This window comes from Camellia sinensis, chromosome 8 (genome assembly GCF_055761805.1).
Source record: "Camellia sinensis isolate YWXY chromosome 8, ASM5576180v1, whole genome shotgun sequence".
Lineage (NCBI taxonomy): Eukaryota > Viridiplantae > Streptophyta > Magnoliopsida > Ericales > Theaceae > Camellia > Camellia sinensis.
In genome coordinates this window covers 11691530-11713960 of record NC_138968.1, presented here as the reverse complement: position 1 = coordinate 11713960, position 22431 = coordinate 11691530, and the positions used below count along the sequence as shown (strand labels likewise).

At 34.7% G+C, this 22431-nt stretch overlaps 1 pseudogene; it reads right to left on the bottom strand.

Annotated features, from left to right (window-relative positions):
- Positions 1-15234: 15234 nt before the first annotated feature.
- Positions 15235-22431, bottom strand: part of LOC114303722 (uncharacterized) — an 85998-nt pseudogene continuing 78801 nt past the window's right edge.

Below are 22431 nucleotides of genomic sequence, written 5' to 3'. Positions count from 1 at the left end.
GACTCATGAGGGAACCGAATAAGTTAAAGAATCTAGAGTCAATTTTCTAGTCCATAATTATGAACTTTTTAAAATGAAGCCTGATAAGACTATTCCTCAAATGTTTACTCGCTTTACTGATATTATTAATGGTTTGACTTCTTTTGGAAAAATATATACTAATGCTGAAATTATAAGAAAAGTGCTTAGGTCATTGCCAAAAAATTGGGAGACAAAAGTCATTGCCATTACTAAAGCCAAGGATTTATCAAAGCTAAGTCTAGATGAGCTAATGGGATCTCTCTTAACTCATGAGCTCATAATGCAAGAAGGAAAGGAAAAGGAGGACAACAACAAGAAGAAATGAATAGCCTTCAAATCCACCTCAAAACATCAAGAGGATAAGGAAGATGATTCAGATGAGGATGAGGAAATGGCATTCATCACTAGAAAATTCCAAAGGTTTGTGAGAAAGAAACAAGGCATACGGATTTTTTTCAAAAAAGACTTCAACAACAGGGATTTTCAAAGAGGAGAAAATCACAAAAATTCTGAAGTAACCTGCTACGAATGCAACAAACCTGGACACTACAAATCAGAATGTCCAGAACTTAAGAAAAAATTCAATAAGGACAAGAAAAAAGCTATGATTGCAGCATGGGGAGAAAATAGTGATGAAAGCGACACAGAAACCGAAGTTTGCAAAAATGAGGTTGCTAACCTATGCATAATGGCACTTGAAAACGAAAATGAGGTAAATGACGAATCATTTACATTTGATGAATTACAATTAGCTTTTCATGAATTACATGCTGAATTTAATAAACTTAGTTTGAAAAGTAATTGTCAAAAGAAAATGAATCATTGACTTCAAAGATAAATATTTTAGAAAATGAAGCCATGAAAATGAAAAAGGAAAATGAGATTTTATTCTGAAAAACATTTAGTTGTATTGCAAAAAGAAAACGAGTCTTTAAAAAAAGAGCAAATTATTTTGAAAGAAAATATTGAAGACTTGAAAAATACTCTTTCAAAATTCACTCAAGGTAGAGAAACTTTAGATAAAATTCTTAAAAATCAAAATCGTACTTTTGGTAGAGCCGGAATTGGATATAAACCTTTTTCAAAAGTAAAAACTGTCAAAAATGGCTTTGTGTATGTATCTTCTAATCACTCTCATCTCACGTGTCATTTTTTGGTACAAAAGGTCATATTTCACCTTCATGTCCTGTTAAAAGAAATCCTTTTGCTAAAATAAAAAAGATGTGGGTCCCTAAGGACATTTCAAGAGTATCAAATTCTAACTTTTATGGACCCAAGAAAAAATGGGTACCAATAGAAAAATTAAATTTTTGTAGGTATGTTTCAAGACAAAATCCAGTAACAATAGATGGTATCTCGACAGTGCATGTTCGAGGCACATGACTGGAAATAAAGCTATGCTCGCCACACTTCAACCAAAGGATGGCGGATATGTGACTTTTGGCGACAACAGCAAGGGTAAAATCATTGGTGTAGGAAGTATTGGTAAAAATCCCTCTCCTATTATTGAAAATGTTTTATTTGTTAAAGGTTTAAAACATAACTTGCTTAGCATTAGTCAATTATGTGATAAAGGTTATAAAGTTATTTTTGAGAAAACTCATTGCACTATTGAAAACACTCTAGAAAACAAAACTTTATTTGTAGGTTATAGACATGAAAATGTATATGTGTTTGATTTACATGATTTATCTTCTCATTTTAACATTAAATGTTTATCTGCTGTAAATTATAATGGTTGGCTTTGGCATAGAAGATTAGGACATACTCATTTTGATTTAATTTCTAAACTTTCAAAAAATGAGTTAGTCATAGGTTTACCAAAAATTGTTTTTGAAAAAGATAAACTTTGTGATGCATGTCAATTTGGAAAACAAACTAGAATTTCTTTTAAATCCAAAAATATCGTTTCAACTACTAGACCGCTTCAACTCTTGCATATTGATCTATTCAGACCATCTTGAACATTAAGTTTAGGAGGAAAATCTTACGCCCTTGTTTGTGTTGACGATTATACGAGATATACATGGGTATTATTTTTAGCACACAAAAATGAAGTTTTTTTTTTATAATTTCTCAAAACTTTGTAAAAGAATTCAAAATGAGAAAAATCTTAATATTTGTAGTATTAGAAGTGATCATGGTAGAGAATTTGAAAATGATGATTTTATTATGTTTTGTGATGAGTATGGAATTGATCATAATTTTTCTGCCCCTAGAACTCCTCAACAAAATGGAGTAGTTGAAAGAAAAAATAGAACTCTTGAAGAAATGGCTTGTACTATGCTTTGTGAAAATAATTTGCTTAAATATTTTTGGGCGGAAGTTGTTAACACTGCATGCTATGTTATAAACCGTGCCATGATTAGACATATTCTTAAAAAAACCCTTTAAGAACTTTGGAAAGGTAGAAAATCTAATATTAGTCACTTGCGTGCTTTTGGTTGTAAATGCTTTATATTAAATAACAATAAAGATAACTTAGGAAAATTTGATGCTAAATCGAATGAAGCTATATTTCTTGGTTATTCTATGTCCAGTAAAGCTTATACAGTATTCAATAAAAGAACTCTACTTGTTGAAGAATCTGTGCATGTTGTTTTTGATGAATCTAACGACAATATTTCCAAGAATCTTGTAAGTAATGATATTATAGAAAATCAACCAAGCATGGAAAGCATTTACATAAAGGAAAATGAAGAAAATCCATTATGCGAACATGAAGAAGAAATGACAATGGAGAAACTTCAAGAAATATATGCTCTTCCAGAAAACGACTCAAATCTACCAAAAGAATGGAAGTATGGTCATGGCCACCCCAAAGACCTCATCATAGGTGATGCGGCGGAAGGTATAAAAACTCGTTCCTCTATTAGAAATATTTGTGGTAACTTAGCGTTTGTTTCACAAATTGAACCAAAATCATTTTTAGAAGCTGAAAATGATGAAAACTGGATTTTAGCAATGCAAGAAGAATTAAATCAATTTGAAAGAAATGAAGTTTGGTTTTTGACCTCTCGACGTAAGGGTCATCCCGTTATTGGTACAAAATGGGTTTTTCGAAATAAAATGGACGAATCCGGAGTTGTTACTAGAAATAAAGCTAGATTAGTAGCTCAAGGCTATAATCAAGAAGAGGGAATTGATTTTGATGAAACTTTTGCACCAGTTGCTAGACTTGAAGCTATTAGAATGTTACTTGTTTTTGCGTGTTTTAAAGATTTTCAATTATATCAAATGGATGTTAAAAGTGCCTTTTTAAATGGGTACATTTCGGAGGAAGTCTATGTTGAACAACCTCCTGATTTTGAAAATCATAAATAGCTGGATCATGTTTTCAAACTTTCAAAAGCTTTATATGGCTCGAAACTAGCTCTTAGAGCATGGTATGAAAGATTGAGTAATTTTCTACTTGACAAAAGTTTTTGTAGAGGAAAAATTGATACAACACTTTTTATAAAAATAAAAAATGAAGATATGCTAATTGTTCAAATTTATGTTGATGATATCATTTTTGGTGCTATTAATGAAAATTTGTGCAAAGAGTTTGCTAAAGACATGCAGGGTGAGTTTGAAATGAGTATGATGGGGGAATTAAATTACTTCCTTAGTCTACAAATTAAACAAACTAATGATTTCCATTTAAATCAAACGAAATATATCAAAGATCTACTCAAAAGGTTTGAAATGGAATCATCAAAACCTGCAGCAACTCCAATGAGCATATTGATAAAAATCGACAAAGATGAGCAAGGTAAACTTGTAGATGAAAAGAAATATCGAGGTATGATTGGTTCTTTATTCTATCTTATTGCAAGTAGACCCGACATAATGTTTAGTGTTTGTATGTGTGCATGTTTTCAATCCGCACCAAAAGAGTCACACATCACCGAAGTCAAACGCATTTTCAGATATCTTGTCGGCACTCCAAATTTAGGATTATGATATCCTAAGGGAACCACCTTTGAACTTTTTGGTTAATCAGATGCCGACTTTGCGGGATGTAGACTTGACTGAAAAAGCACTAGTGGCACTTGTCATTTTCTTGGACACTCACTCACTTCTTGGTTTTGTAAAAAACAAAACACAGTGGCTTTGTCAACTGCTGAAACAGAATACATTGCCGCCGCTGGGTGTTGTGCACAATTGCTTTGGATGAAGCAACAACTTCAAGATTTTGGACTTCACTATGATCATATTCCTATAAAATGTGATAACACAAGTGCCATTAATCTTTCAAAAAATCCTATTCAGCACTCACGCACTAAACACATTGAAATAAGGCATCATTTTCTAAGAGATCATGTACTCAAAGGTGACATTGAACTCGAATTTGTGCCTACAAATCGTCAATTAACTGACATATTTACCAAGCCTCTAAATAAAGAACAATTTTGTTATATTAGAATAGAACTTGGTATGATGAATTCTCCAATATAATGTTTATATTAAAAATAATTTTTTTTAAAAATAAATTATTAAATAAAATATTTTAATTATAAATAATAATAATAAAATTATATACATATATTTTCTCTCTCTCACCCGCTCCGTCTCTATCTCTCACCCGCTCTCTCCTTTACTCTCTCTTTTTTTCTTTCTCTTGCTCTCTCGCTCTCTCCTTCTTCCTCATACCCTCAGCCGACTCCATCTCCACCGTCACCATAGCCACAACCAGCTCCACCATCCGCCATCCACAAAATCATCCATCACTTTCATCACTATCATCATCCACCCAAATCCCTCACCAATCTTCCGAACTCCATCACTTCTCTACCCAAAATCTACATCACCATCTTTACCGATTCATCAAGTTTCGTGAATGATCCATCAAGATCCGTGACTGATCCATCAAGATCTATTGTCGATCTATACAAATTCGTCACCGATCTACCCAATCTTCTCCATTTCTTCCGATCATCAAGGTCTTCACCGATCAACATGTTAAAATTCTTTTTGCACTGTGTTATATTTTTTTACTTGTTGCATGTGGTCAAGACTCTCTTGGATTTAGTAATGGTTGCTTCGACCTTGTCTAAAGAAATTGTTTTTATTTTTATTTTCTCCTTTTATGCTAGTGCACTTGGTGTAGTTGTTTATGGTCGGATCTTAATGGCCCTTGGTATTATAGATTGGTAATTTGTTTTTTCAAATTTGTGTAATTTTTAGTGCATTAATTTAGAGGAAGACTCATATATTTTGAAATTAACAATTATTATAAAAAAAATAAATAAATAAATATGTGTATATTCTGTGCATAATTTTAAGGGGAGTATATATATACATATTTGTTTTTTTTTTACTCCTTATCTGCAATACTCCTTATCTGCACCAACAAACAAATTTTTTTTTGTGCAAAGACAGAATTAAAAAAAATAAAATAAAATAATAATAATAATAATAAAATATATAAATAAATAAAGGAAGAAATGCTCGCAATTTTATTTAAGAAAAAGGAAATATTACTCGATTACATGTTAATTTTCAGAAGGCTACACAGATTTTTTCTTTTTCACTTCTCTCAACAATTTTTCATGAGCCTCTTTTACATGCTTCTCTTTATTTTCAATTTCTGTGAGTCTTGGCATTATAACCGTTGCATAATAATGCACTGCATTCTCCAACTGTGCATTTTTCCTTTTTAGCTCTTTCTTCTCCTTACACATATTAACTACTTGTTGTTTTAACAAGCACACCTCATCTCTCCGTTGTTGATTTTCTTGTACTCTTGCTTGTAATCGTTGCGCCATATTGGACACTGCAGTCATTGCCTGTGTACTAAGAGCCATACTGTTATTAATAGCATCGATATCATTTCGATTACCAATAAGACTAGGACCCTCATTTACAGGCATAGCATGTGCCTGCACCACTGGTACCCTCTCATTTGCTTGCATTACAAGCACCTCATGCAGGTCCGAACCATTGATGGCTAAGGTAAGAAATGACATGATTACACAAGAAGCTAAAACAAATTTTTCTCTCCAACACTTGATGATTTCGTATCTTTGCCTATGATCTGTGTCACTTTTTATACACTCCATCGATCCATTACTCGATGCATATTTGCTAAAATCTTTTGTTTGTCAACATTTTTTGCGCTCGAGATGCTCCAAAATCCCCACAATGATCTCGACAAAACCTATGGACCATTCTTCTATTTTTGGCATCTCAGATTATTTTACCAAATGTGTCTGTTTCCTATCTCCATATTTTATTTTGATGATGTCAAAAGGGAAGAAAAAAATATGACTTTGAATTTCTGTGCATGCATGTGCTTTAAATATTTTATGTTGCAAAATTATCAAATGTTATTTTGTGTCAAATCCATACAAATATTGCCATCATAAAAAAGGGAGAGATTGTTAATCATGTTGTTTAATTTTGATGATGTCTAAAATATTAATTGAAAATTTGTAAATAATATACATATTTTATATTATTTGACACAAAATATTATCTATTTAAAATATATATTGTATGATACATTTGTTAAATATTATTTAAATAAAAAATATTTTTGAAAGCTTTACTATTCACTTTTTGAAAAATTAGGTTGATCACTATTCATCTTTTGACAAATTTGATATTGATTGGTTGTATTATTTTGACAAATTTGGTATTAATGGGTTGTCTTCTTTTGACAAAATTGATATGGAGTGGAAGGTTATATTTAATTTAAAATCTCTACAACATATACAAAAAAAGAGTATATATGATCAGATCTATTATAAATATTACTTAAAGGGATTTTGCTATATATGCAAATATTTGATTAGAATATTATATAGATTGCATATAATATAAATAGAATACATCACGTGAGCAATTAAATTTTTTACATTACATTGATTATATCATATTATAATAAAACAAGAAGAAAAAGATGGAGTTATATATTATAATAAAACAAGATGGAGCAAATCATTTGCTTGTTTGAAAGTTGTGAACTTTATATTAAATTGTCTACAAAAATGGTGGCTCCATGTTTGAAAAAACAAAAAGAGAAAAGGAAAAAAACATTAGTCTTCTTTTATTTTTTTAATTATTAACATTTGCTGACTATTTAAAATCAAGGAGCGTACTTATGTAAGTCACGACGTCAGCAAGGAGCGTCCAACGGGTATATTTTTGAGTATAAATAGAAGTGTTGTGTGTGGAGAAAAATCAAGAACTTGAAGAGAAAAATTTCTGTGTGCTCCAAAATTCTGAGTATATTGTATTCTGCTATTTCACTTTCAAATCTAAGTGTAGCCATTGTTCTTACACTTTCATATCTACTCTTTGTGAGAGAATTATTGTAAAAGAGAGTTTAAGTACCACTTATTTTTATTCATTATTTTTGTGAGAGATTTTGTAAGGGTGGGGCATTTATTGTTGAGTGAGGTTTAATAGATAAGAGTAAGTCCTGTGCCAAATCCACAAGTTTGATGGTGTATTTATTCAATTGATAGTAAAGAAATTCTCAAGGAGGTTCCTTGGGGAGTGGACGTAGGCCTGGCGTGCCGAACCACTATAAATCTCAGTGTTTGATTTTCTCTCCCTATATCTCTTACTTTTATATTGATAATCATTATTCTGTTTTTTTTATTTGTTGAAATTCTGAATATTGTGTTAATTTTAATATTGTAAAATTTTTAATAACCCAATTCACCCCCCCTCTTGGATTGCCTACCTGGGATAACAGATGTTGAAAACCACAATGCCATATAGTGTCAATATTGATTCAAGAGGCACAATAATGAATTAAAAAAAAAATGCAATCGTCTATTAATGGAACTTGGAATGTTTTGTCTCACTGGAAAACCCAAAACAGACCTTTTAAGCATAATATGAATGGCCTAAAATAAGTAAAGAGGCCATCCAACAAAAACAAAATATCAAAAAGCCCCAAGTCTATTACATAAAAAGGCAAACCAAATGAAATCATAATATATTCACACGAACTACACTACTTATCAAAACTCACAAAGTGTAAATTATGTTTTATCAATATTGAGAGTTTGAGTTTTAGGGCCACATTTAGTTGTTTATCTATTCTATTCGATATTGTCCACGACTCTTATGATAAGAGTAAAAATTATTTAAGTTACAATATCTTCAAAAAAGTAATCACAAAATGAAATAAACTTATCAATTCAAAGCTTGAGTCCCTTATAGCCAAAACGACCGTGCCTTATCAATTTCACCATATTGTCAGCACAAAAATGTGTTAAGCAAATCTGATCGTTGAATTTAGAACACAATAGTAAAGATATCTTGGGCAAGGCATCAGGGAGAACTTGGTAAAGCTCCTTGAAAACTTTTCCAGACCAAGTATTACGATTGATATCCCTAGCATGTTCACAAATGGTCCTCAAATACGTTATGACCTCTATGACCTCATTGGGCAATTCAAGATAATTTTGAAAAACATAGGGTGGCGGTCCTTGGTGGTCATACAGAACTTGTCACAGTGGCGGCTAATTGTTATCCCAACTCGGTATATTAGGATTAATCGGAATTGTAGCCAGCCAGCCAGTCATGTCAGCAAGAGGGGTGGTTTGATCTAAACAAACAAGACAGTCAAAGAAATGTGCATTCCTCTTTCGTATTTCATAAACCTTATAAATGAAGCGTGCCATCTTCACTTGTCAAAAAAAAGTGGATGAGAATAATTGTAAAATGCAATTTTCTTAACATATCGAAGACAAGAGTCGTACTCATAAGTTGGTCAAAACCATTAACACCAAAGTCAAAACCATATAATGGTTTAAGATAGAGAAGCCAGGCATCAGGATAGAGATAGGGATATTTAAAGGAAATCGAAGCTTAACTGAGTAAACCATGTATCTAAAGTGTTGAACATCAGCTATAATCCCTTTGATCGGGTCAATGAGATTTGGAGAAGGGTTGTTAACAAACTCTACTTTCCAAGTAAAACTTAACCCAATTATTATACTCCTAATCCTTAAATTTTCCAACAGATTGCCCTTAAAAACATTCCTTTCATGAATATTATTCAAGATTTCAATAACTCCATTAAGGCCTCGTTGGGGAACAAGCTATTTTAGCAATTTTTTGGCTTTTTGGATAAAATATGAGATAAAAAAAACTAGTATGTTTGGGGTGGCTTTTTGACTTTTTACGAAAAGATGTGCAAAAAGTAGAGAGAAAAGGAAATCTTTGACTTTTTGGTATATGTTATAGGCTTTTTAGTTTTTTTAGTAACTTTTTGGTTTTAGGCTAAAACAACTACTTGCCAAACGAGGCCTAAGTAACTCAATGAAAGATCTACTGAATCCGATAACCCTATTTCATTCATGAATATCATTCAGATAGCCCTAGCCCCTAATAGGACTCTTAAAGCTTTCATTCTCCCTCTATAATCCATTTTCAATGCCATACCTTTCATCTATTTAGATTTTTTTATAGCATGAAGTCGGTGACGTTGGCTTTGGTTTTTCCCAAGTTAACCGTGCGGTCTTAGATGCTTGACATTCGCCTGATTTGCACCTAAGTCAACCTACTTGGAAGAGAGATAGAAAAATTCACTCACACTAAAGGAATTCTAGAAAGAGAATACCTTCTAGAGAGAAAAGCTCTTGGAGAATGCTTTACTTTCTATTTCTCTTGGATGGATTGGCCAAATGAGGTATCCCCTTGTATAGGCAACCTAGCCTCCTAAGAATAATCTAGAATGTACAATTAATGTTGTTGTAGACACCCCATTTTTGACCGTCCTCAAGACTTGGACGTCACCGTTTGAACACTCAGTGATTATCCATGTTTGTGTTCGTTTGGAGTTCCCGGGGGTCTCGGCTACGCGCCCTGCCTCAGGATCTCCGAACTTGACCGTTTTGTGTCTAGTTTTGCACCAAACACTTGTGTTTTGCCTTGGAGGGGCAGGGAATGCCTTGTAAGGCATCCCCACACACCACCGGCAGTGGCTAGAGGTCACCGGCTGGGTTTTGATGCCATCGGCACTTTTTGTTGCCGGTCGGCACTGTTTGTTGCCGGTCGGCACTAAATTTTGTCAAAATGACATTTTTGGGCAGCCGACCACTGTTCATCTACTTTATGTAGATATTTTGTGCCAGCTGTGATAGCTGGCACCAACTCTGCTTCCCTCCATACACCCTCTAAGCAAGCTTGTTGTATAAGCTTTGCAAGAGGGAGTTCTATAAGAGGAGGGGTCTTCTCCTTGTTCTAGGTTAGAGACTTTGAAGGCAAAACCAGAGCTTACACATATAGATACACCCTATCTCTATATTTCCCTCTCTCTCCTCCTTTGTGTGTGTTTCTTGGCCTAAAAGTGTGATTTTACCTTACTTTTGCACCAATACACACACTATTACACCTTGCTCCGAGATTGAGGACTTTGAGGGTTGATTCTTGAGTTTTTGGGCTGTTTTTGATCAAAAGAAGGGGGCTGCCTTGGCTGTTCTTGAAGTGTGCTTCAAGGGTGAGCATTTTACTTTAGTTTCCCCAAACTTGCACTAGCTTTTTACCTATCTTACTTGCTGATTTAGCTTTTGTGCATAACATAAAAAAGGGTTGTATTTTCATGCTTAAGAACTTTCATTAAGGGTCCTTTGTGGTTTGAGTTCAAACTCACCCTCTTAGGCCTTATTTGGCCCTTTTGTTGCCTCTTTGGTGAGGCCTTATTTGCTTAAGTGTTTTGGTCTTCTCACCACTGAAAACCAGTGGATTTTCAGTGGTGAGGAAGGTGGTTTGAAGTCTTGCATAGGGGAGGGACACCCCTCTCCCTTCATTGTCTTGTTTCCTTGCATTTTGGCTTAAAAGGGTAACATGCATGCTTGATCATTTTTGGCCCCATTTCAGAAGTTTTTTGGGTGTTTTGGGTCATATGTGATCTCTATTTTTGGCTGGATTTGTACCCATTTGCATGCTTAATATACTTGCTTTACATTCCTCTATTTGGCCTAGAATTGTATCTTGTGTTTAGGCCATGATTCTTGCATGTGTTGGCTTGGTTCCATGAAGATGTTGGCATTATTTTACCATGTTTAAGGTCTGTTGGCCATTCATTTCAGTCATGCTTGCCTTGTTTGATGTTATCTCTTTGTGTTTTGGCTTGTAAGCTTTGAGCATATTGACCTCTAGCATGCATAACTATGACCATCCTCATGATTTGGCATCATTTAGGACCATATTCATTCCATGAATCATGTTTATATGTGTGCATGTGTGATCTCTTTTATGCCTTGAGGGTGTGCCCTTTTATGCCTAGATATGAGCTTTGGTGCATACATCCCTTTGGAGCCACTTTAGCTGCCATATTAATGGGTTTTGGAGTCCTTTTTTGCATGTTAAATTTCTGTTTTGGCTTGTCCAAGTCATGCCATGAGTGGTCATGTTGGTGGGAGTGAAGTGCCTCCTTTTTGTGCCTTAACCTTAGGACCATTGGCTTGCTTGTTGGCATGGGTATTGGTCCACCTTTTAGGCATTTTTGGCCACTGTTTTGGGGTGGATCAAGGCCTGCCCCTTTATGGTACAAGGCTCTCTTGCATGCTTGTCATATGTCCATTGCATAATTGTCTCATCAAGTGTGGTATTACGTTGATTCTATTGCTTAAATGGTCCATATTTACATTGCATTTGCATCTTGTATGTCTAACATTGCATGCTTGTCATACTAGTTGCATGACACTTGGTATGCCTTGCATCTTGATATCATGTTGCATTTTGAGCCATGCTTGCATAACATGCATTGCATTGCTTGGTTTGGGGTGTCAAACCTAGTGTGAGGGTTAAGGGGCGTTCATACTATAAGTGATGTAACGTGCCTTAACTCTCGGTCACCGGGGCCTTTGACTTCGACATGATAAGGCCTTGGTCCTCATTTGTGTGTTGCATGCATTTTTTTATCAAATGGCAAGCTCGATCTCTTGGGCTATCATGCACCATTGATGGCTCGAGTATCGAGGGCCATGTTCCCCTGAGTTCAACACATGATGGGAAACATGACCATGCTCACATGTGCCTGAAATCCCATGCCATATGCTGTCTGTTCTCTGTTGCTGTCAAAACTGTCTCCTGCAGGAAGTTTCTACCGACCGGCATAATTCAGTGCCGACCGGCCATTGGTGAAGGGCCGATAAGTCCAGAAGCAGCCGGTGGAAATTATGCACTGCCGGTGGGAATTTCCCCCAGCCGGTGGTCCTCTGCAGTATGCAATAAACCTGTCCCAGCACTTTGGAATTTTTCAGAGAGATAGGGCAGTGTAAACAGAGATAGCTTTGGTATGGTATGGACTTTCCGGGCAAGGCGGGTTCGAGCATACATCATTTGCGCATCTCGAGGCAGAGGCTGTGGCCATCTCTCTCCTTCATTTTGCATTCTTTCTATTAATTAAGTAGAAATTCTGTAATAATTAATTTATTTGTTATTCGGACTGTAATATTTATTTGTACCCTCCGAGCGAGGGCAAATCTGTAAGAAGTGTGGGTGAGTTTGTGTGTGTCTTCCAATCCCCACTTCTTTCTTCCCTTTTATTTACCTGCTTTGATGGTTAGTATTAGGGCACGTTTAAATTAGCATACCTCATGCAATGCATGCGTGCATTCATACATTTTCTTTGCACGCACCGAGCCCGGTACATCATGCTAACTGCATTTATATTTCAAATTCCAAATTGAATACGTGCATCAATTGGTTGCATTTCACATGCCATGTTTAGGTTAGCCGAGCCTACTCTAATTGCATCTTGCATGTGTTGCATTAGTCAACTTGACATGAACTAGGACATGCATATTTGCTAACTAGTTTGTTGTTTTGGCACGGAGTACGATGTAAGTATTTTCGCTTTAGCATATTGCATGCGTGTGAATGTTGCCATGATAATGTGCTTACCATGTGGCTAAGTGCTTATATGAGATAAACTGTTTGAATGCCCGTGGGTGAAGGTTGGATTGTTTGAGTTGGAAAAACTCGTTGAAATCCGTGTTTTAGCCTACTTGCGAGTAGCAAATTCCAAGGCGCTTTTCAAAACAAACGGATATGCAATGTTTCTTTCCAAATTCGGCAATCTAGTCTATACTTGTTTGCTGTGCACATAACATAATAATTCTAGGCTAACAATTGGAATAAGAACGCATAATGTTTTCAAAAATGGATATCACGGTTAGTAGAGGCCGATCTTCGGATCGGGCGAGAGGGGGTGCTCATAGCTGACCTTCCCCGATCGTACCCAAGCTCCCGAGCTGAGACAACTCCGGTGATGACGGACATGTGACCTTCGGCGCCGAGTCAGGGTTTCCTAAATTCCCCCATAAAAAATATTTAGGTGGCGACTCTGTATCTGGCAAAGCAGTCCATGTTTGGCACTTCTTTCCTAAAATCTGTTTTCTCAAAACGATTTGCCAGATTTGGACTCTTTGGTTCAAGATTAAGAACCGTGACACAAATCGAGTCCGAACTGTAGCGGGGTCCCTCGCGGACGCATCTACAGTTGTGTATGAAATTCTCTTAGGGTGTTCCACAACCTTCTTAGAACTATCTAGAACCTATTATAGAATATTCTATACAATGTATAAAATTATGTACAATATTCCCATAAGTTCTCAAGTCTTCTGAACCTATTACAGAATATTCTATACAATATGTAGAATTATGTACAATACTACCACAAGTTCTCAAGTCTTCCAGAAGATTTTGAAATCCTCCATTAACCTCAATGGCTCGAGCAATCAAGGCTACAAGTTTTTCCTCCTCGAAAGGTGTGGTGTTAGGTGCGGTATTGCTCCGTTGGGAAAGTATGAGATGCTCAACTTAAGTCTTTGATAAGTTGATATGGATAGATATTAATAAATTTTGTAATTTACCCCTTTCAACTATTGTCTCGTATTATAACTTTATTTTTTCACTTCAAAATTGTACCAATTAACCCCTCTTTTATCTACTAATTTTTTTTCAATTTGAACTTTTATAACTAAAATATCCTTTCATCTATTGGATAAATTACACTTTACCTCTTTGAATTATTACCTCATATCACTTTACCCTTTTGAACTATGATTTTTCAATCATAACTTGAAGAAAATAAATAAAGACGCCATAAAAAAAAATTAAAAAAATTTGGCTACTGGAATAATTGATTTTAATTTATTTCTATTTTAATATTTAAAAAGTAATAAAAATTAGTAAAAATAGTGAAAAAATAATAGAAATGATTCCAATAATTAAAGGATGAGGCACTAGTAATTATGGCAAGGCCGCAGCTAGGCTTGTATGTGGGCAGCTTGGGAAGCGGCCAAGGCTACAGCACTTGGCAAGGCCATAGCCTGGCTTGCATGCGCTCGGCCTGGGCTGCAGCCAACGCACCTAATATAATTTGCAATTTGGACTTTTTTTTTATTTTATCCCAAAATTAATTTTTAGTTTGTTAGAAAAAAATTAAAAATTGAAAATCAAACCACGAAATATTTATAAAAAAAATCTAAAAAATGTTCACTAAAGACAAGAAATATAAAATATATCAATTTTTAATTTTTTTTTTTCATTCTTTAGTGATTTTTTAAAAAAATCTTCACAAATATTTAAATTTTAGGGATATACAAAAATTAAAATTTTTTGACTAACGTACGAAAAAAATTATTAAAACTAAAAAATACAAAATATTATTAAAAAAAGCTTAAAATTTGTATTTTAAATTAAAAATTTAACAATTTTTTAGTTGAAGGGATAGAATAATATCGAGGGATAGTTTAATGGAGTAAAATGTAATTTACTCCTATAGTTAAAAAAATATTTTCATTATTAAAGTCTAAATTGAAAATAAAATTAATAGACGAGGGAGATTAGGTGTTACAATTTTTAGTTCAAGAGAATAAAATGATTGAGACAATAGTTTAAGGTAAAACATAATTTTCCCTAAATTTTGGATAAATTACAAATACACACTAAAATTTATTATAAAAAAAAAATTTCCTCACATTTAGAAAATTAATTCTATACTCTCACGCAGAGGAGCATCACAAGACAACGATGATGGTGAGAATGATGAGGTGGATGATGATGATAGCGTAGCCTACTAGTCGCTTGGGTAGTGTCGCCTTGACAGTTTGGGCTGCTTCAACCACCTGTAACAACTATGGCTCGAATTGGACATATAATTTGTTTCTCATTTAAACATTATGACATGGAAGATTGATATCACCATCAGACGCAATGTAAGGTGAAGTCCCATATAGACAATTTAGCATTGACAACCTAATACTGAACCATATGTGTATGTTTGGTTCTAAGCATAGACAACCTTCTTTGCATAGGAAATTTATTATCTCTCATTCCCATTTTGTCTTGGTAGAATACAATTTTGTTCAGGGTTTGCATAACCTCCTCACTCTCATAACCAAACCCTTTCTCTTGAATTACGAGAACCCACTTCAGAAGCTCCAGTAACTCGATATCATCCTTCCCTAGTTTGGTTTGAATAGACACCAAACAGTTGAGAGCTTCACCTGAGATGCCGAAATGTAGAAAAATACATAAATATAATAGAAATTGACAAAAGAAAAAAAAAAAACTTGTGGGCAATATTACAAAAAGATAGATGTCAATTTGATAAGCAAGCTAGGGAGCCACTATTATATTATATTAAATAATCATTGTTAGAACTAGCATTAGATTTGGACAGGGTGACAATGAATTTATTTTTTTTATAAAAATACAACTATTATGAAAGATAACCTAGATTGTTATTCACCCAAAAAAAAAAAACCTAGATTGTTAATTCAACTTTTTATGCACCAAGCAACACAAGCTATCATGCCTCCTTGTAATTGTCACTATTATTTGATAATGCAGTTTGGTCGGCAGGAGATGGGTCGGACTGATCCAAGCACTCCACGGGTCGACTTGCCTTCATCTTCCTAGTCACACCTGCAATAACCCCAGTAGGAAAGTTCCGAAGTGGGGGCGGTTCCTCCTTGTGAACCTTCCGACGATCAAGTTAGCGGAGTGTGCATGAGTAATGGAAACTTAGAAAGAGAATTGAGAATAGAGAGCGTGAGAGAGTGAGTAACTTGTTACCAAATGTTCCTCATAAACTTCCTTGTATCTCTTACTAATCATTTCCTTGTCCATTCATGCTGTCCCATTGGCCGAAAGTCTACAGTCTCATTTAATGCTTGGTGCATGGACTCAATAACTCTGCAGAATCTTTATCTGGCACGTGGCTAATTCCCTACTTGACACATGTCTAATTGCAATTGGGCTTGAACCACTGTGGGTTCTTTACTGGGCCTATTGTTAGGCCTCATCCTTTAGGCTTTAGCCAAGTGATTGTCTAGGCAACCCAGGGTAGCCGTGGATTGGGCCTTTCTGGGCCATACCCATCAGGATGTATGACTATTTTTTGTAAATTATGTTTTGAAACTTATATTAATTTTTAAAGTATATTATTTTTGTTAAACGAACCCTATTTGCTTAAAAAGGAAACCCATGGATAAAACTATTTATTAAATGTGTTTCTGAACAATAATTTTGTAAGTACCACCACGGGGGTCCCACACCTTGGGGACTTAAATAACCATTGGCCCTTTGATTAGTCACTTTGGTGACCCTCTGATTAGTCACTTTGTGACCCTCTGTCTGTCATAAATCCATTGACCCTCTAATTTCTGGTGTGGAGTAAAGTGCTGTGCGGAGCTAAGTGCAGTGCGGAGCTAAGTGCTATACTATTGTGGAAGCCACCCCTAGGGTCCATATGAGCCACCTCTTGAGTCCATACATCTATTTTGTTCTGAGCAAAGTGTTGTATAGAGCTAAGTGTTACATTATTGTGGAAGCCCCTCTAGGGTCCGTATGAGCCACCTCTTGAGTCCACACATCTGTTCTGATCTGTACTATGGTTATGATTATTTTGTTATTATGATATCTACATTATATGTCTGTTATTCAAAACGATTTCCATATTATGCACTCTATATTTTAATATTAAACTAAGCTTTGTTTAGCCCAATGATTATTCATGGTGATTTTTATACCCTTATGCTCTCAGTATAAGATTTCTCACTCTGTCATGTGCTTATAGTTTTTAAACACTTTCAGGTGACGTGTTAGGACCAATGTGTGGGGTAGGCACAAAGCACTTTATGGTCATAGTTCAGCTTTGGCATTGTAAATGAATAGAAGCTCCAATATATTATGTTTTTGTTATAATTAAATTATGATTTGGGTATCCTTTTTATTTTACTCCGCTGCACTATTAATTTGTTATGACTTCAGTTTTTGTCTTATTGCGACACCAAACCTCCGGATACCGAGTTTGGGTCGTGACAAAAGTGATATCCAAGCAATGGTTTATTTTTATTTTTATTTTTATTTTTAAATATTGAAGCATAGGACATACGCACAATTAAGTAGTGTGATAGGGAGGTGATTAGTACCTAAAATGTTATATGTCCATTTACTTATATGATAAAGTTGTGTGATTTTGTGTGTTTATACAAAATTTTGAAAACTATAATGTGATATCGTATATGTTATGAAAAAAAAATTTGGCCCATTTTCAGTCACTACTCAGTTGGAGGCAAAGAAAAGCAGAGAAGATATGTTTTGTCCTCCTTCAATCACTACTTTGCCAAAAGCAAAGAAAAGCTTAGGGGACATTTTTGTAAATTATGTGTACATTTTGGATTTTGTGAATTAAGTGTAATGGTTAGAAAAAATTGTATCAAATTGCGCAGCGGAAATGAAAAGATAATTTTCTAAATCAATTTCGAGGACGGAGTTTTCAAAGGAAAAAAAATTGTAACATCCCAAAATAGTTAATTGTGTGTAATAAAATCTAATTAGAAATAAATTTAGAGTTATTATGTTTTATTAAAATAAATGATAATATAAATTGTTTGGTCACTAGACTCCCCTCAATATATATTATATTATATTATTATAATAGTAAGTGTAAAGAAAATGGAAACAAAAGTCAGGAAAGGGAGGAGGAAAGGAAATATGGATGGCGTGGTGCAACCATGTGGTTGACATGGTTGCACAGTATTGTATAGTAAGGTACTCACAACTATAAATAGGTGAGTTGCATGATTATGAAATTATAAGAAGAATAAACGAGAGATATATGAGAGAGTGAGCGAAGCGAGCGAAGTGATAGTAAAGGATCAGATTTGAAGTGAGTTTTATTATATTTTGAGTTAACATAAATTGTTTTCTGTAAATTATGTTTTGAAACTTATATTCGTTTTTAAAGTATATTATTTTTGTTAAATGAACCCTATTTGCTTAAAAAGGAAACCTATAGGTAAAACTGTTTAATAAATATGTTTTTGAACAATGATTTGTAAGTACCACCACAGGAGTCCCATGCCTTGGGGATTTAAATAACCATTGGCCCTCTGATTAGTCACTTTGTGACCCTCTGTCTGTCATGGATCCTTTGACCCTCTGATTTCTGTGCGAAGATAAGTGTTGTGCGGAGCTAAGTGCTACACGATTGTGGGAGCCATCCCTAGGGTCCGTACGAGCCACCTCTTGAGTCTATACACCTGTTCTATTCTATATCGTGGTTATGATTATTTTGTTATTATGATATCTACAATATATGGCTGTTATTTAAAACGATTTCCTTATTATGTACTCTATATTTTAATATCAAACTAAGCTCTGTTTAGCCCAATGATTATCAATGGTAATTTTTATACCCTCATGCTCTCAGTATAATATTTTTCACTCTATCATGTGCTTATAGTTTTTAACCACTTTCAGGTGACATGTTAGGACCAATGCGTGGGGTAGGCACAAAGCGCTTTATGGTCATAGTTCAGCTCTGGCATTGTAAATGAATATAAGCTCCAATGTATTTGTTTTTATTACAATTAAATAATGATTTGGGTACCATTTTTATTTTACTCCGCTGCACTATTAATTTATTATGACTTCAGTTTTTTGTCTTGTCGCGACGCCAAACCTCCAGGTAACGAGTTTAGGCCGTGACAGTAAGTGAAGTGTAATGAAGTAGTAAGTAGAAGATTATTGAGTAGTAAGTAAAGTCCAATAAAATAGTAAGTGGAAGCTTATTAAGTAATAAGTACGATTTAATTGAATAGTAAGTGAAATATAATGAAATAATAAATGGAATCTCATTAACTAATTGTAATATTACTTACCAATTGGTTTGATCTAATTAATTTTATTATACTTACCATAGATGGAAGACAACATTGGGCATACCAACACCGTATATGGATTACATAATGATGATGATGATGATGATATTGACACTGGTGAATACAACAACATTGGCAATCAAAAGAATATGGTTAATTCTAATGATCTCCCAATCAAAAGAGATGTTAACTGTATAGATCAACTAACTGAAAAAGATGTATTTGAAGTGACATTTGATTAAGTAAAATGGAGAAAGTTTCTATGATATGAATGCAAAGGTGAAAGGTTCTAGTATTTGAAGAGGTCAGTTGTATAAGGACAAGAGTAACATGGTTATATCAAGGAGTTGGGTTTGCTCAAAAGAAGGGCATCGAACGATCCAAATCGCTTGAGGTGGAAGATCGTAAAAGAGAATCAAAACAATTAACTAGAGTTGTCATGCATCCTTTCATATCAAACACAATCGAAATATTTGCAAATATGAAGTGATTGAGTTTGTTAAAGGGCACAACCATTCCATGATAGTAATCAGTGAAACCAAAATTGAGTAGTAAGTGGAGTATAATGAAATAGTAAGTGAAAGTTGATTAAGTAGTAAGTGGAAACGCATTCAGTAGTATGTGGAGTCTAGCAAAGTAGTAAATGGAAGCTCATTGAGTAGTAATTGAAGTATAATGAAATAGTACGTGAAAGCTCATTGAGTAGTAAGTGGAACCAAAATTGAGTAGTAAGTAAAGTGTAATGAAATAGTAAGTGGAAGCTGACTGAGTAGGAAATGAAGTCTAGTGAGGTTTAATTGATTAGTATGCTAAGTCTAAGAAAATAGTAAGTGGAGACTCGTTAGTAAGTCAAGTTTAATAAAATAATAAGTAGAGCCTCATTAAATAGTAAGTGGGATTTAATAGAATAATAAATCAAGTCTAATGATAAACCTTACCACTCAAGGCAACATACAGTGCTTCTGATGGCCTGAAGCGAAGCGAAATGGTGAGTCGACACCTAGGTGAGAAAAAATGAGCGCTTCAAGCTTTAGCGTGAGGCACCTGAGATCAGCGCGCTTCTTCTCCCATAGTCTTTTTTTTTTATCTTTTATCAACAAACACACCATTCATTATGTTTGACTTTTGAGATTGTACCAAATATTTAACACACCTTATGATAGCACTAACTATAAATATTTGTGACCCCTAATAGACCACCATGGTTTATGAAGAAAAGAAGAGAAAAACATATTTGCAAACCTCCAACACTGATCTCCAACACAGGACAATGAGCTCTTCATTGGCCTAAAACTTCTTGTTTTTTCTTCATATTTTTTCCAACACTCATTTTTGGGGAATTGCATTCTGTGACATGGAAAGATTGCAACAGTAAAAACATATTGAGTTTTAATTTTTAATTTTTGAAACTTTGCCTTCTTTCTACAAGCATAAAGTTCTTCTGATTTTTTCTTAATTTTGTTAAACTTATGTTGCTTATGAATGAGAAAAGTGAATGATTTTCGAGAAGAAGAAAAAAAATCTTTGATAAGATAGGTATGATTGGTGTGTTAATGTTTACAATTTTGAATCATATGCTGCTCTGGAACCTTGTCCTTTCTACCACTTACAGTTTTGTTTTTTTTTTAATTTTTTGTTTGGATCCACATCACTTACAGCTTTGATAAGGTGTATTTTTGTTGATTGTATGGTTACTTTGTTGTAGTTTTTGATGAATTACATGGCTGCTTTGTTGTTGTAATTTTGCTACATAATGAAATGAAGAGGTGCATAAATTTAAGTAGATGCTTACATCACGGAAAAACTTTAACCCAAGAACTAAGTAAGATTGGCATGACAGGATAGAGACCTCCAAGGGAAAAATTTTACTATCTGAGTCAGGGTTTCTAGTGATAACTTGATGCTTCATGCCGTGAAGGCGAGAAATACAACCATCTTTGGACTCTGAAATCTTCATAGGCCTGTGCAGCAACACGGAAAAACATAACAAGCAGAGCTTATCACCACCTATATGAGCCAAGCGCGGAGGAGTGTCATCCTCTAGCACTCCAAAATCCTCTCCGTAGTCATGGATAGGTAAATTACCCTCAAACCATATATTTGTGACTAAATCATATCCAACTAGGGACAGACCATGAACTGAATACCGATACAACTTACTATCAATAGCCAAAACTGGCCCTGTAAACACATCTAGGCTAAACTTGGGGCATATTTTAAACTCTCCTCTTTCCCACATTCCGTCGTTGCATGTGTTAAACATTTGTCTTTCCCACTTTTTGGTATTTACATGGTAAATTATAAGGACACGATCCTTAGACGAACCCACCACAATAAATGGATTAGGGACCTCCCCAGCTACTAAAAATATACTGTCAACAGTATCCAGAATTCATGGAGGGCCAGGTGGAGATTCCCATTCATTTACGCTCGGATCATAAGCCATTGCCCACGGTGACGGCCTCTCCAACTCCGTGTCCAAATCTTGATTGGAAACCTTTTCATCTTCTAAGGGTATTTTCTGCCTCAACCCCATTACCAAATCTAGTTTGGGAACCTTTTCTTCGGCTGAGCGTATTGTCAGCATCTCAACAGTAGCAGTGGCAGTGGTAAAAGGGTTCGGCTTGGGGGCGGAAAATAATTTGTCAATGTTGAGGCATGGAAGTGGAGGTAACTCATCATGCTCTCCATTTAAGCTCAAGAAAATTTTCTCATACTCCATCTTCGACAGTGAATCCCACTCCAAACTGTTGTGATTTAAGGCTACCCACCTAAACTACCAGAAATAAAACACTCAATAATGGCCACAAGATGTGATAACCATGTTCTGTATTATGCTAATTGATCTTTATTATAAATGTGATTATGTGTTTGATATGATTTTGAGTGCCATTTATGTGAATATAGGTGGTTTTGAATTTCTATCTGTTCACCGTAGGAAAATCTACTTGATTATCTACTTTTGAATTTAAATTGAAGGCCTTATCAGCCACAGAAACCGAAATTAACTACGCCTTTGTGATTAGCGTAATTTTTAGAACCTACGATGAAATTTAATTGAAAATTGATTTGGATCAAAATAATGAAGTTCAGAATGATTAATTAAGCTTTGTTATTTAACTCTAATCAAATGTGATTAGTAAGAGACTATAAAAGGAGGTCTATTATGCTTATATTCATCTATTTGAGCTCAAAACCGAAAATTGCTCCAAGGAAAGAGAGTGAGGGTCGGCTATAGAGAGAAAAGGAAACAATTGGAGATTTGAGCAAGAGGCTTGGAAAT